A 13,924-nucleotide genomic window follows, 5' to 3' on the forward strand; every position below is an offset into this window, starting at 1 on the left:
GGTGTTTTGTGCAAAGGATAATTTTGGAACAGATAATTCATGTAGGAATTTTTTGTGCATTTCATTTGGGGTCTGGTTTTGGGGATTATAGATTTCAGTGAAGATATTTACAAAATAGTTAACAATATCTTCATTACTGCATAAGTTTTTCCCTTTGTATTTTATTTCATTAATATAGTTTGGTCCCTCTTTGATGTTTATGAGTCCAGCTAGTGTTCTGGAGGGGGTTTGGGCCCATTCCGAATATCAGTGAAGGAGTTTGAGTTCTACCAAGGATTAATTTTGTAAGTGAAATGAGTACATTTTTTTTTGTATCTCATGTAATTTCTTTTCCAGTTCAGGAGAAAAATCCTTTTGTAGTTGTGCATCAGTCATCCTTTGCTCATTGTTGAGGTTATTGATGTACAATTTCTCTTTTTTTTATAATAAGATGATTTTTGTATGAGTATTCCTCTGATGACCGCTTTGGCCGTAGCTCATTGGATATCTAAGGGGATAGTGGATACACAGGATTCTTAATCAAATTGTTTCAGATAATCATAAATTTCCTGCAGAACATCTTCTTTTTTAAAAATGTTACTGTTTAGTGACCAAGTGGGACTACTACCATTGCGATTCAGGTGGTGAGTGGGATTAATACAAAGGGAGACATTCGAGTGGTCGGATATACATCTAGCCTCAAGGGCCAAGTTTGCAATTTTGTTTGAAAAGATATCAGAGACCAAAAAATAATCAATTCTGGACCAGACTTTGTGCGAAGCCGAATAAAATGTGAACTTATTTAGCTTTCTGTCATGGTCGAATACTAAAAAAGGGTCAACTAAGTTGAAGCTATTTATCAAATCCTGAATAGATGCAGTTACTTGCGAGGGCTGTTTTCTGTTTTTATTTGAACTGTCATTCAAGGGCTCCATGAGTGCATTCCAGTCACCACCAATAATGAAAAGATGATTAGGAAATTGAAGTAGTAGATTATGTATTTCATAGAAGCATAAGTGCTGGTTTGTACAAGGGCTATATAGGTTTATGAAAAGTAAAGGGGATTTTACCTGAGGGTATGAGCAGGAAAATAAACACCATCTACCATTCGGGTCAAATTTAGTATTTAGCACTTCACCAGGAAAGGATTTTTTAATTATTATTACACTGCCTTTTGATGCAAGACTATTCCCTGCTGATATCACAAGTTTAATCCAATTTTTTTTTTAATATTATCCCATTGAACATTTGTCATATGGGTCTCCTGTAAAAAGACGATGTTAGATTTATCCTGAAAAATCAGGTGCATAACTAGTTTCTTTTTTTGGTTTCTTGAAGGCCATTTACATTCCAGGAATTCACACTAATCACCATAATTAGATTCAAAACGTAGATATATGCTAGGATAAACTAAGAATAAAGCCCTACTAGGGACGGTGCAATTAGTAAACACATTTGTTATATATGACAGAAAGTATAATGTGGTAATAAATCGTATTCTGGCATCCATGCTCCTTACCATAACCCCCGTGCCTAACCACCTGTCTCCCTGAGTCATTTTTGAGAAAGTTCTAGATAGATACAAGTGATCTGTTTTTAAATATTTTCCCTTATGAAGAATAATACAAGAACAGAGCAGGGAGACATATAAACTAACATCAATAGTCCAAGCACCAACAAACATTGGACAACTACACCGCCATGCCACTCCCAAAAATGTTAAGGAATATTGAAAAACATATGTACATAGAATGGACAGTTAAAGGCAAAGTGACGTTCGAGTCAGGAGTTAAAAGAGATAATAAAACAATACCACCATAAGAACATAATACATACAGCATTTTTTTTAAATTATTGACTTCGAAAATTTCCATGTAAATAGGCAAGTGAGGTTGGAGTAATATAGACAATAAAAGTTACTAAGTAATTGATACCAACACACTTTATAACCAGAGCTATTAATAACCATTACAGCAGATAGTAACACAGGTTCTATTTATAACTGGCATAGCAGTAAGTACCATAATATCCTAATAAATACATTTTTACCTATCTAGATATCTAACTGAGTTTACTACATATGCATTACACACAGAATTACATAACAATAGGATTAGAGAAGGAAAGACAAAAACAAGAGCATTGATTGACACCTAAGCAGTTAATTGGATTTTCACTAAATGCAGTTCACAATAAACTACATAACTCACATGTCATCACTAACCAACAAAAAACACACTTTAGCCAGCCTTTTTTGCAAGAAGCAAGTTTTAGCAAGCCGGCTAATTAACCCAAGCATAAGCATACAGCATATCGAGCTCACTATCTCTGTAGATCCACCTTCATTAAGAGAGAGAACAAGACATCCATATCCTGCACTTCCAGTAAAGAATTGGAACATCATGATTCATGAATCATGATTGAATCATGGTGAAAGTAGTCAAAATGCTAATTTGTGTTACCATGCAACAACAGATACTAAACAAGCAATTGTCTTTAGCTGTCTTTAAATAGATAAGCTCTAACTGAGCATACTGCTCTAAAGGGAGGTTAATGAAGGTGGCAATTATAACAGGAAAAAATTACAGGTTAAATATATACGTAACTTTTGACAATTGCATAGGCTTTTTATTTTACTCACAGAGTCTGAGTTTATATCACTCAAACACACACCTAAATACTAAATAGAAAATTAAATGTGAACATATAAAATATTGTTTTTGAAAAACTGAAAGGCACAGAAAAGCATGTCTGAAGTATGGCATTGTAATTTTGCAACATGACCAGCAGATGGCAGCTACTATACAGTTTGTAATGAAAGACTTCTGACAAACTGATGTACTTGTATTGCTAGAAAAAAAAATCTATATTGTAATATATTCATTACTTAAACAAAAGATTAGACTGCTAAATTACCCTGACCAGAGTCCTTTATAGTTACCCCCATCGTGAAGTGTCCAGCTAGTGTCATTTTAGATCCATTTCTTCTTCCCTAGGCTCTAATTCATGATATTAGCATTCCCAGAAATGCACTGCTTCTTCTTCTTCTTCTTCTGTTGTGACCTTCTACCTCGTGATGTCATTGGCCAGTGTTCCTGTTGCAGTCTGGGTAATGGAATGTTGAAACGGCCCTGGGAGCTTAGGGAACCCTCATGGAGCTCTAAATAAGGCCTCAACAGGCCACAGTTAGCCTTGTGCACTGATACAAACAGGCCAACATATTACTGAAGAGCTAGAAAGGAAAATAAAAGCAAAAAAAAAGGCCAGGACATCCAGATGATGGTAAAAATAAGCTGGGAAGATGACAGGGTAAGTTAGAATCAGTTAACAGTGTTAGAAAGCCAGCAGAGATAGGTTTTTGTAGGTGTGTTCATCTTGGTTATACTATTTGTTAGTCTTAACAGTAATTCATAGCTTTTAAGCATATACTGTATTATCTTGATTATATTATTTTACTAGCTTTAACAGTATAGCTAGTTAAGCCAGTAGTTCCTTGAAAGCTTGCATAAATACTTTTTTTGCTTCATCTACAGAGTGTATTAGGAACTTCTGATCCCCATAGCTGAAGGAGAGGATGGTTGGGTATTTCATCTGGAAGCGTATTTTTTTTTTTGATTAACAAAGCACAAAAAGGAGCTAGAGCTTGTCTTTGAGCCTTAATGGGTTGGGGTAAATCCTGTGCTATTGTAATCCTGTGACCTCTCCATGAAATGTTACTTTTCTTTTTTGCAGCCATGAGAAGTGTGGTAACATGTGCAGCATTTAGTAGCTTTGCATAAATCTGCAAATGACATCATCTTGTAATCTTCGTAATGCTCTATGAGCTCTTTCAATAATAATTTCTTTAGCTAAGATTTTATTTTCAATAATGTGTTCAAAAATCTCAGTTAGTATGACTGGTAGTTGGACTTGGTCAAACGTTTCAGGAATGCCACGTATTAGAATGTTGTTTCTCCTACTGCGTGCTTCTAAGTCTATTATTTTTTGCTGTAAGTCACTAATAATTTTGTCATTTGTATTTACTTTGGTTTGTAAATCTTGTATTTGCTTTGAATTCTCTTCAGTTTTCTTGTCAATAAGATTAATTCTGGATGTAATTTGGTCTAGATTAGAACCAAATGAATTTAATTTATCTGAGAATAATTTGAAATCTTCATGCAAGGGCTGTAATGCTGTTTTAAGATCATCTATTGAAAGAACAGTCTCACCTTTAGATTTAGCAGCTCCTTTATTTGAATCCTGTGTTGATTTATTTATTCTCTGCCTCTTAGCTGTTGCATCCTTTTCAGGTGATATTAGAGAAGAGAGTTTGGTTTTAGAAGTTATAGCATCCATGGATTCTTGTTGGTTAGCCATCACTGGGTGGATTAAAGTGTAGGTTTAGACCACAAGGGAGTGACTTAAAGAATTCTCCTTTAACTTTTCTTGTTTAGAACTCAGAGCTCAGTCCTTCAGAGAAAAGGATGCCACCATGTGGCTACAGCCTTCAGCCAGTCACTAGAGGTAAGCCCTTGTAGAAAAAATGATAACATTTTACTTTTTAGAGCAAAATGTTGCAATAGATCTTTTCCATGAAGTGTAGTTTAAAAGAAATTCTCTTTTCCTGTTCAATTCGGTGCCAGATGCAGGCTTTTTTTGAACGGATAGATTTGGTTGATACAGGAGCAGCAGAAAGTGGGTGTTCAGTGCACGGCGGCCATCTTGAACTCTCATAACAGGTCAATGTTAATAGTCTGGTATACATTCTAAGGCACTTATACAAGGTTAATAGAATTTAGTATGTCACGGTTAACTCTGCAGTTAATTATTAATTTAGGTGAAGTGGAATTGCAGTCGGGCAGCTGACTGGATTTCAGAAGATATATTGCTTGGGGGTGCATACGTTATAGAAGGTGATGATACCTGCAACAACATGTGACAGAATTATGTTTATTGATCTTTGCTTATGTTCATCTTTCAAAAATGCCACGTGAATCTAAAACCTCCCTTTACCCTTTACATTTGTTACAGAAAAACACTGGAATATTATATAAATAATATAAACTATAAATAAATTTTATTTTCTAGCAGTTTGGTGCAGAGGTTTTGCATTACATGCTGTTAGAGAAAGACCTGACAGCAGTCCTGGGTTTGATTTTTATAGTCTTCACTTCCCTACTGTATAACTCTGAGCAAGTCACTTAACTGGAAATTTCTCCCTGAATGCCCCTGAAAAGGGGCAGATATTACCTGTAGCCCCAGATGTAGGGTACAAGTCCCTCACACCACCAAAGTTATATATACCAACTTTGACATTGCCATACCTCAGAGAAAAGAGACTACCCTCAGAAATGGCCATCTTGGATTAATATATGTAAGCCCATTTTTTTTTGTCAATTCAGTTTCTTTGTTTTGGGACGCAAACAAGCAGTTACCAACATTTCAAATGGTTACCATGAAATCAGCCTGAAAAACATACTGGTTGCTTAATGTTACAGACATATGATGTACTGAGCTCTGAAGTCTTGAGAAAAGAAGAAAAATCAGCATACCGGATCTGACCATGTACACATGCAGAAAAATTGCAGTGTGTATTCACCATTTTGAATCATGAGAGAAAAGGTAAACATTGGGCCTATATGAAAAACAAAAAAGATGACTAAGATGACTAAAGAGAATAAACTGAACAATTGTTTTGTTAATGGAGTCTAATGTGAAGTAAAACAATAATGATAACAATATTAGGTGCTGCCATGGAAATTCCTGGCAATCCATTATAGGTACTGAGAAGTTTGTGATGGGATGAAGCAGGGATGCTGATAAGAGAAACAATCTGTGTTACATCAGCTGCAGTGAAATGTTAGTAGGAGATTGCTTTCTAGAGGCCAGAGGAGGACATTTGGAAGTCATATCAGGAAAAATACACATTTTAGACTGTTACTAGTGTTAAAGTCGAGGAAAATGCACAGTTTAGACTGTTTCTAGTGCTGGAGTTGTGTCATATACACATATTAGATTATTCCTAGTGTTGGAGTTGAGTAATATGCACAGACTAGACCATTAGTAGAGCTGGAGTTGAACAAAATGCACAGCTTTGATTTTTTAATTAACGTTAGAGCTGAACATGCCTTGTTTAGCTGTATAACAAAAAGTAATAGAAATGCATTTCTATGCTAACTATTCTTGCTTTTTGTTCTCCTTCCATGATTTCCCACAGTTAACTTTTAATGCCTTAAATTTTAATGTTTCCATATATCTTGTAAATGACTTGAAAATATCACCACAAAGAGAATAAATGAGGATGCCTGAACTTTAGTATAATAAAACTTTTAATATCTATTTTCATATCAAACTTCTTCAGAAAATACCTTAACGTAAAATGCTGATCATTAAATACAATCACAAATAACAGATACAACCAACTGCAAAACACAATCATTCAATAAAACTGTGATGTTATGAGGTAGTGCCAGCTGTGCCAGGGAGAGAAGGGCAGTGCATGTGTGCATATGCCAGCATAGCTTCCTGGAGTTTTGTAAAGAATTTTATGTTATTTGACCATCACACTGATTTATACAGATGTTTGAGTTAAAAAAATATATTTGTGAAGTTACTTGTGTTAAAAATGCATCAACAGTAGGTCCTGCTGGACAGAAAGAATGTATGCATGTATATTAGGTTGTATTGTTGTAAATGATGAAATGTGTATGTTTATCAGAGAACCCTGGAAGGGTGGAAAGTTTAAAACGATGTTATAGATTTCAGATGCTGCCACAGATCTTAGCAAATCTCTGTGTGTATGGTACTAGAGTCAAGTGACCAGAGGTGATGTCATCTAACCAGCATCAAGTTTCTTTGAAACTCTTGCAGCAGCACTTTGGTACCTTACAGGAAATACTTCTGACAGGATATATCTCACACATCCACAATGGACAAAGACAGATATCACCTAGCTTTTGCTGTGGTAAGACATGCAGCATACATCAGCTGGCCTTGTTTTAGCAAGTAGTCAGGGAACAGTCATTCTTGAGTTAGTCAGGGACATTTAGTGAGATAGTTTATTATTGTTTTCTACATCTGTAAAAAACTATCCAACTGCATTTTGTATATCCCTGTTTTTGAAACTCTGTTTACTGTATTCGGTATTATTCCTGTTTTCTGTTTTATTATTTATAACTAAATGTTTTAGTACCTGTCATTGTTGCTGTTCCTTTATAGAATATTTTTAACATCTTGACAGTACTTTTGCTTGTTTTAGTGACCTTCATTTGAGACAGGGTGAACCTGAGGTTCAGAACACAGCTGAAAGTGCTGTATTCTCGCAAACTATGGTGACACAATTTGGCACCTTTGGTAAAAAGGTGAGAGATGTTTTAACAAGAATTGTGTGATTTTAGAATGTAACAATGAACTTGTTAGTTTGTTAGGTCATGGGCCCACCCCTTCATTCAAGGTGGGACGTAATTTAAAATTTTTGTTGGAACACCCTATCAAATTAAAGACAGTAGAGGAACCAGGTCATGTGGTAGATGTAACTATTGTAGGTATTTGGTAAAAGCAACAGAAATGTGGGTGAGGGTACTTGAGCAATATGTTAGACTAGCAGGAGGTAATTGTAACATTCCTCGTGTGGTTTACCTGAGTGTTTGTATGGGATGTAATGGTTATTATGTGGGTAAAATGGAGAGGGCAATTAGGAAGAGAATTTATGAGCATTTATATGCTATTAGTACAAAGAATTATAACTATGCCCTTTTTAAACACACTCTTACTTGCCCGGTGTTTTCTGGCTTCTAATTTGGCATTTTAGAAGTGGTAGTTAAAAATGCCAGGGGGGGACTGGTCAAACCAGATTGAGAAGGCTGAGTTGAAGTGGCAACTCTGTTTAAATGCCTGCCAGCCCCCTGGAATGAATGAATATGTATCTGTCAAGCCTATTTTGGCTGAAAGGACTTCGACACATCAGTGAAAGTAATTTTACATTTTTCATGCAACTTGTTGTTTTAATGTTCTGTCTTTTTAAGAAAGGGCTGTTTTATTCATTGGTGTAATTATATAAAGGATGTGAAGTTAAGCACTTTTAGTTGTGATAAAGTCTGCATTGAGACATGAAAGCACTTACCTACTGGATTATTTACTGCTGGGATTTTTGCTTGATCTACTGGATTATTTACTGCTTGGATTTTTGCTTGTCATTAAACTTTTTATCTTCTTTGGGACACTGGAATACTGTTTTGCTTTGTGAATGCTGTGGGATTTTGGCTTCAGGTGTGGTGTTTGTTTTACCAGCTGCTTTTTTTCTCCACTCTACGCACAGTCTGGCTGTTGATGTTTTAGTGACACTGTGGCTGGTCCTGAAAGCCTTGCTACTTTGGTCACACCCAACCATTTCTATTATTATTAATTTTACACAGTATAATTGGGTACCCTTTTTTAAGACTGTTAGGGTAGCTGACTGGTGGCAGTGTGATTACCCCAGGGTCTGGGAAGACAGGGGCACAGCTAGTAAATCTGTACCAGCTTTTCCCAGGAGTGTATGTGTGTGTGAAACTTAAATATCCAGGTGCGTGTGTCAGCTACTGGGAACAGGAACACAGAGCTCAAAAGTGGTCAGTGTGGAGTTTTGTGTGTGTCTGGACAGAGAGAAAGAGAGTCCAGCCCCATGTCTGAAGTGTGCTCCCTGTGTACTCTTAAGTGAAGTTGTGCTCGGTGCAGAGAGCTGCATCTGAAAATACTGTGTGAAGCCATTTCTGCTCTTAGTGACCGTCCCACAGCAGAGCCAGTGGTGAGGACTGAGTCTGCTTGATTGCTGGCCTAGAGCAGGGACCATCACAAAAACAATAAAATTTAAAGCAATTAAATGCTTTCTAGCTTGCAGTTGTTTAAAAAAACATTTAATATTCGCAGTCTCATTTAATCGGGCGGGTTGGAGGATCAGCTTTTAATTTGATTTACCACTCTGCTTCTTTTTTCTCCACCTGTTTTATGTAGTCCACACCCCTTTTGTCTTCCACGACTTGTCATAAAACAGTAAAAGAAACATCTTGTAAGCACTGCAAGTGAAAGAATGTTTACCCAAAGCATTTGTGATCCTTAATTGTCATCTCATAGGCATGTCCCTTGATTCTCTTTGTTAGCTCTCTTGTTGTCTCCCCCACATACAAAATGGAACATCCCGAACATATACCAATGTATACAATGCCTACAGAAGTACACGTAAATTGACCTGGGATCCTGATAGCATATGGAATGTGACTGAGTCACCCATACAGACCCTCATATATAATCCTGCATGCCAAACAACTATTACGCTTAGAAGTACCAAAGCTTTTATTAGTGGTAAGGGGATACATTTTGGTATTAATCCTTTCTAACATGTGCTTGATATGGATATTTTTCTTGTATACAAAAGATGGACTTTCACCAAAAATCCTTTGTAATTCGCTATTACCTGTAACAATTATCCAGTTGTTGGCAATTATTTTCTTTATGTTATACGCATCTATTGACATGTCTACATATATTATGAATATTAGAAGATTTTCTACTCTGATACCCTTTTTTGAGAATGGGCTAAAACTGTTCTTCTCTCTTGGAAATAATTTCCTGTACTGTCTTCTCTAAGAGTTCAGTTCTGTAACCCTTGGCATCAAACTAAGAAGAAATAAACTTTAGCTCTTCTAAATACATCAATGACCATATGAGAGGCACTAATAAACTGACCTCTTGTTACATTTATTTTTATAAAGCTGGGGTGATTACTGCATTGATGTAAATACCCATTAGAAAAACTGCTTTTTCTATAAATTCTATCGTATCAGTGATGTAATAAATTCCATTAGAGTTGGACATCTAAAAAGTTAATTCTCTGTCCTATTTTTTTCTTCTGTAAATTTAAGAAATATGGAACTTTGATTTAAACCTGCATAAAATGCTATGTTGTTCCCTTCTACTTCCTCGCGAATGAAGAACAGATTGTCCACAAATCTCCTGTAAAAGACTACCTTACGATGTTCACTGATGTTGGGGAACATTTCCCTCTGCCACCAACCTAATATCAAAATGGCATAGGCCAGGGCAACTGTTGTACCCATCACTACACCCTTTTTTTTCTGATAATAACTATTATTAAATATAAAGAAACTATTTCTTAGTAGGATCTCCAGTAAGGTCAACAGTGTGTCCTGGGCTTCACAGCAGGCTTTTGATAAACCTTCAGGTGGCCTTGAGTTGTAGGAAGAGTCTGCCTTGAAGCCTTATTTTTTTTCTTTTTTCTTTGTTTTATGAATATTCTAGCCTTAATTTATTTATTTATTTTTGTATGTTACAAAATTGAAAAATGTTGAAGCTCTTCAGTAGGCAATGGGCTATGCACTGGTGTTAGCATAAAAGCTTTTTCTGTAGGTGTTGATTTTATGTTATAAATTAATGAAAGAAAACTGGTATTTTGTTTGTTAAAATTGCTACCATTAAGGTCAAACAAGCAGTTATATCTTCCTAAGTATGCCAGATACATCCAATACATTTGTGCGACTATTATTCATCTTTTTGAGAGATTTTCAGTAATGTATGAAAACTTGAAAAGGAGGTATAACATATTGCTGATTTTTATGATATTGTAGAATCTATGCAAACATTATGCGTAGTTTCATGTATTTCAAAACAATCTACAAAACTATACGTTAGATGACAAGTGTAAATGGCAACATTCTGTCACTTTATGTTTTGTATAAAATTTGTTCAATGAATTACATAGCTTTTATGAAATTAGAGCAGTTATGAAAATATAAATAATAGTCAGAAGCATTCTATCAAAGCATTTATATCTGATTATTTCTTCATATTGCACACCATGTTTTTAATGTAATTATTTTTACTAATATCCACTGTTAATCTATACAACACACAACACTATCGTATCACAGTCCATTTTACATTATTAATATAAACATGAAACATCTCAAACTTTTCATAATTTTGCAAACACTCCTTTATAACTTCATGTTGAGCATTTCACTAAGTGAAGAAATGTATTGTTTACAGAGCACCTTCTGCTGCAGTGGATGTTTTCATTTTAGTAAGAAACCACAGCTTATCAAAGTCTTTTGTGGCCTATTTGTGGTTTGTGTTTTAGTGTTATTATGTTTACACATTCAGCCCTTTTCTGCTATCAGTCCTTCAAGTCAGTGAGACAATAGTAAGACAAGTAAGCATTGTAAATATTTATGTTTACATAACTTCATTTTCTTAAATAAAAAAAAAATTCCTTTACGGAACGTTTTAGTTTTAGAATTTCGCATGCAGCATATTGTAAGCCGTGTAAATTCAGGATTTCATTTCATATATTTATTTGTTTCACAGGAACACATTCCTGAACTTTATCTTCTTTAAACTTGATAATAAGTGTAACGATTCACTAGCAATAGCAATTGACAAGGTGAATATTTGTTGGGATAAAATCATTCTATTTCCTAAAAGATTGTTTCCACTTTTTTTTTTACTATTTCTTTTTGTTGTGATTCTGCTCTTATCATGAGTTTTCTAATTTTAAAATAACTAGTTTTTGCTTTAGTTACTTCAGTAGAAGTGTTTAAGTATAAAGAAGCTGTGTTTGTAATTAGAATAGTTTGAGCATCTATCCAGGTACTTCCTGATTCCATGTCATGTGATTTAGCCAAGATAATGATATATATGTCGGCATCTGTTTTGTAAACACACTTTGGCCAACAGAATAGATGGTCAGCAGGTGTGCAAGATGAACAGTCCCCAGAGTTGGGGAATATACCCCTTTCCCTCAGATTGTGCAATCTCAGAATTTTATATATATATATATATATATATATATATATATATATATATATATATATGTATATATATATAGATAATATGAATGGGGGTGTAAGAGGTGAAGGAGGGCATGCTCCCCTGCAATAAACATTGTTTTATATGTGTGTGTATATATTTATAATATATATATATATATATATATATATATATATATATATATATATATCTATGGGTCTACTTGTGATTGTCAAAAAAAAACACACTTTCTCAACAACCAGAAGATAAAACCCAGTAAAGTGAAAGTACACTAATGTAAAAGTGCACTTTTGCAAAAGTCAGTTTTCTGAAGCACATTACAGTGCAGATAATGAAATATATCCTTTTCTCCACAGTAGTGCGATCTCAGAGTTAGTATGTTTAAGTGGGGGGTGGGGGAAGCAGCACCCCACATGGAGGGTGCAGGGTGGCTTGCCGCCCTGCAAAATACTGTTTAAAGTAGTTTTTTTGTTTTTTCCAGTTCAGAGAACCAACTTTTGCAAAAGTGCACTTTTGATGTAGTGCACTTTCGCTTTAATGGGTATCGATGTTGCTTGCTTGAGATTGTGAAATTTCGCTCAAGCAACATAGACCCATGTGTGTATATATATATATATATATATATATATATATATATATATATATATATATATAAAATAGATATAGATATAGATATAGATATATAGATATATATATATGTATAGATACATTGATATATATATGATTTTTCCACGGATGTTTTCTATTATACATATATTGTGTACAATGTTACTTTTTGAACATATTGCACAATATATGTAGAACTGTGTGCTAATTACCTTTTCTTACTCTTTTTATGTTAGTTCTGTACCTTGTATGTCTACCATTGGGCTGAACCTGTACATAGTTTGAAGTGACCAGTGTTCTACCTGGTTAACACAATACATGCATGCATACATACATACAAAAATAAATAGTACTATATTACTATTCATCATTTGGGTATTGGTGGTGTTAGATTAAAACTTAAAGAGCAAGATATTATGGAAAGCAATATTCCTGTGAGACCTGATTAAGTTTCTAGATATACTGAAATGACTAGCATGTTAAAAAGTTAAAAGAGACTACAAGGTTTAAGACAATGTTTTAAATATTTTTGTGAAATAAAGGTGGGTGTTTTCATGTTACATCTTCTAGACATAGAGATACAGTGTCCTGACAGACTCTCACAGTGTTCAGTTTATGCCATTCATTATTTTTCTTTTGAATTTATTGGGCTCAGACCTAACTGTCAGAAGTTTATATTCATATTACTTATACAGGATATTTAAAATCAGGTGAGCTGGTGAACTGCAGAACCACACAGACATGAATTTAGTTTTTAATAAGACTGATATAAGTTAAAATGATTTGCCTGGAAGACTTGTTAGAATACCTTAATGTACTAGCTCAGAAGATTTAATAATCTATATTTTACAAAGAAACCTACCTAGAGCTTAGAATAACAGTCTATTACAGAAAATGCATATCAGTAATTATGTCTTATTTAACTGCCACATAATTATTTGAAACTAAAGCATCTAAAACCCAAGATCACAAAACAAGCACACTTTTTTATTTATTTATTTTATTTTACATTTGTTGACCAGGCTAGTATAACTGGATATATGTCCATTTTCAGTAGAGGCCCAGGGAGATAAGCTCCAATAGAACAGATATCAAAAACAAACAGACAGCTAATATACACACAAAAGTCATAAACATTATTAACAGGTAAAAGAACTTTAAAGGAATAGATTCAGAGATTATCATATAAGTTAGACAATCAATTTATAGTAGAGAGTAATGTAGTTAAAATTATAGACAACAGGTTGTTACAAATACAAGAAGAGAGGCATGATAAACAATAGTTACTATAGTAAAGGTAGTCTCAATGATGCTAAGCTTAAAGAAGATGCAAATAAGGGTGTATAGTTGGACTAGGGAATGTTGTATTCAAGGAGAATAGGACTTGAATAGAGAGAAGAAGAGGGCACATACAAAAAATAAATAAGAATACATTTTTTGCCTTGACATGGTAGCAAGCCTCTACACCTATGAACTACATATATGTATGTGTGTGTGTGTGTGTTTGTGTGTGTGTGTGTATACAAACACACACACA

This window comes from Protopterus annectens, chromosome 1.part0 (assembly GCF_019279795.1).
Source record: "Protopterus annectens isolate FY-2018-M chromosome 1.part0, PAN1.0, whole genome shotgun sequence".
Taxonomy (NCBI): Eukaryota; Metazoa; Chordata; order Ceratodontiformes; family Protopteridae; genus Protopterus; species Protopterus annectens.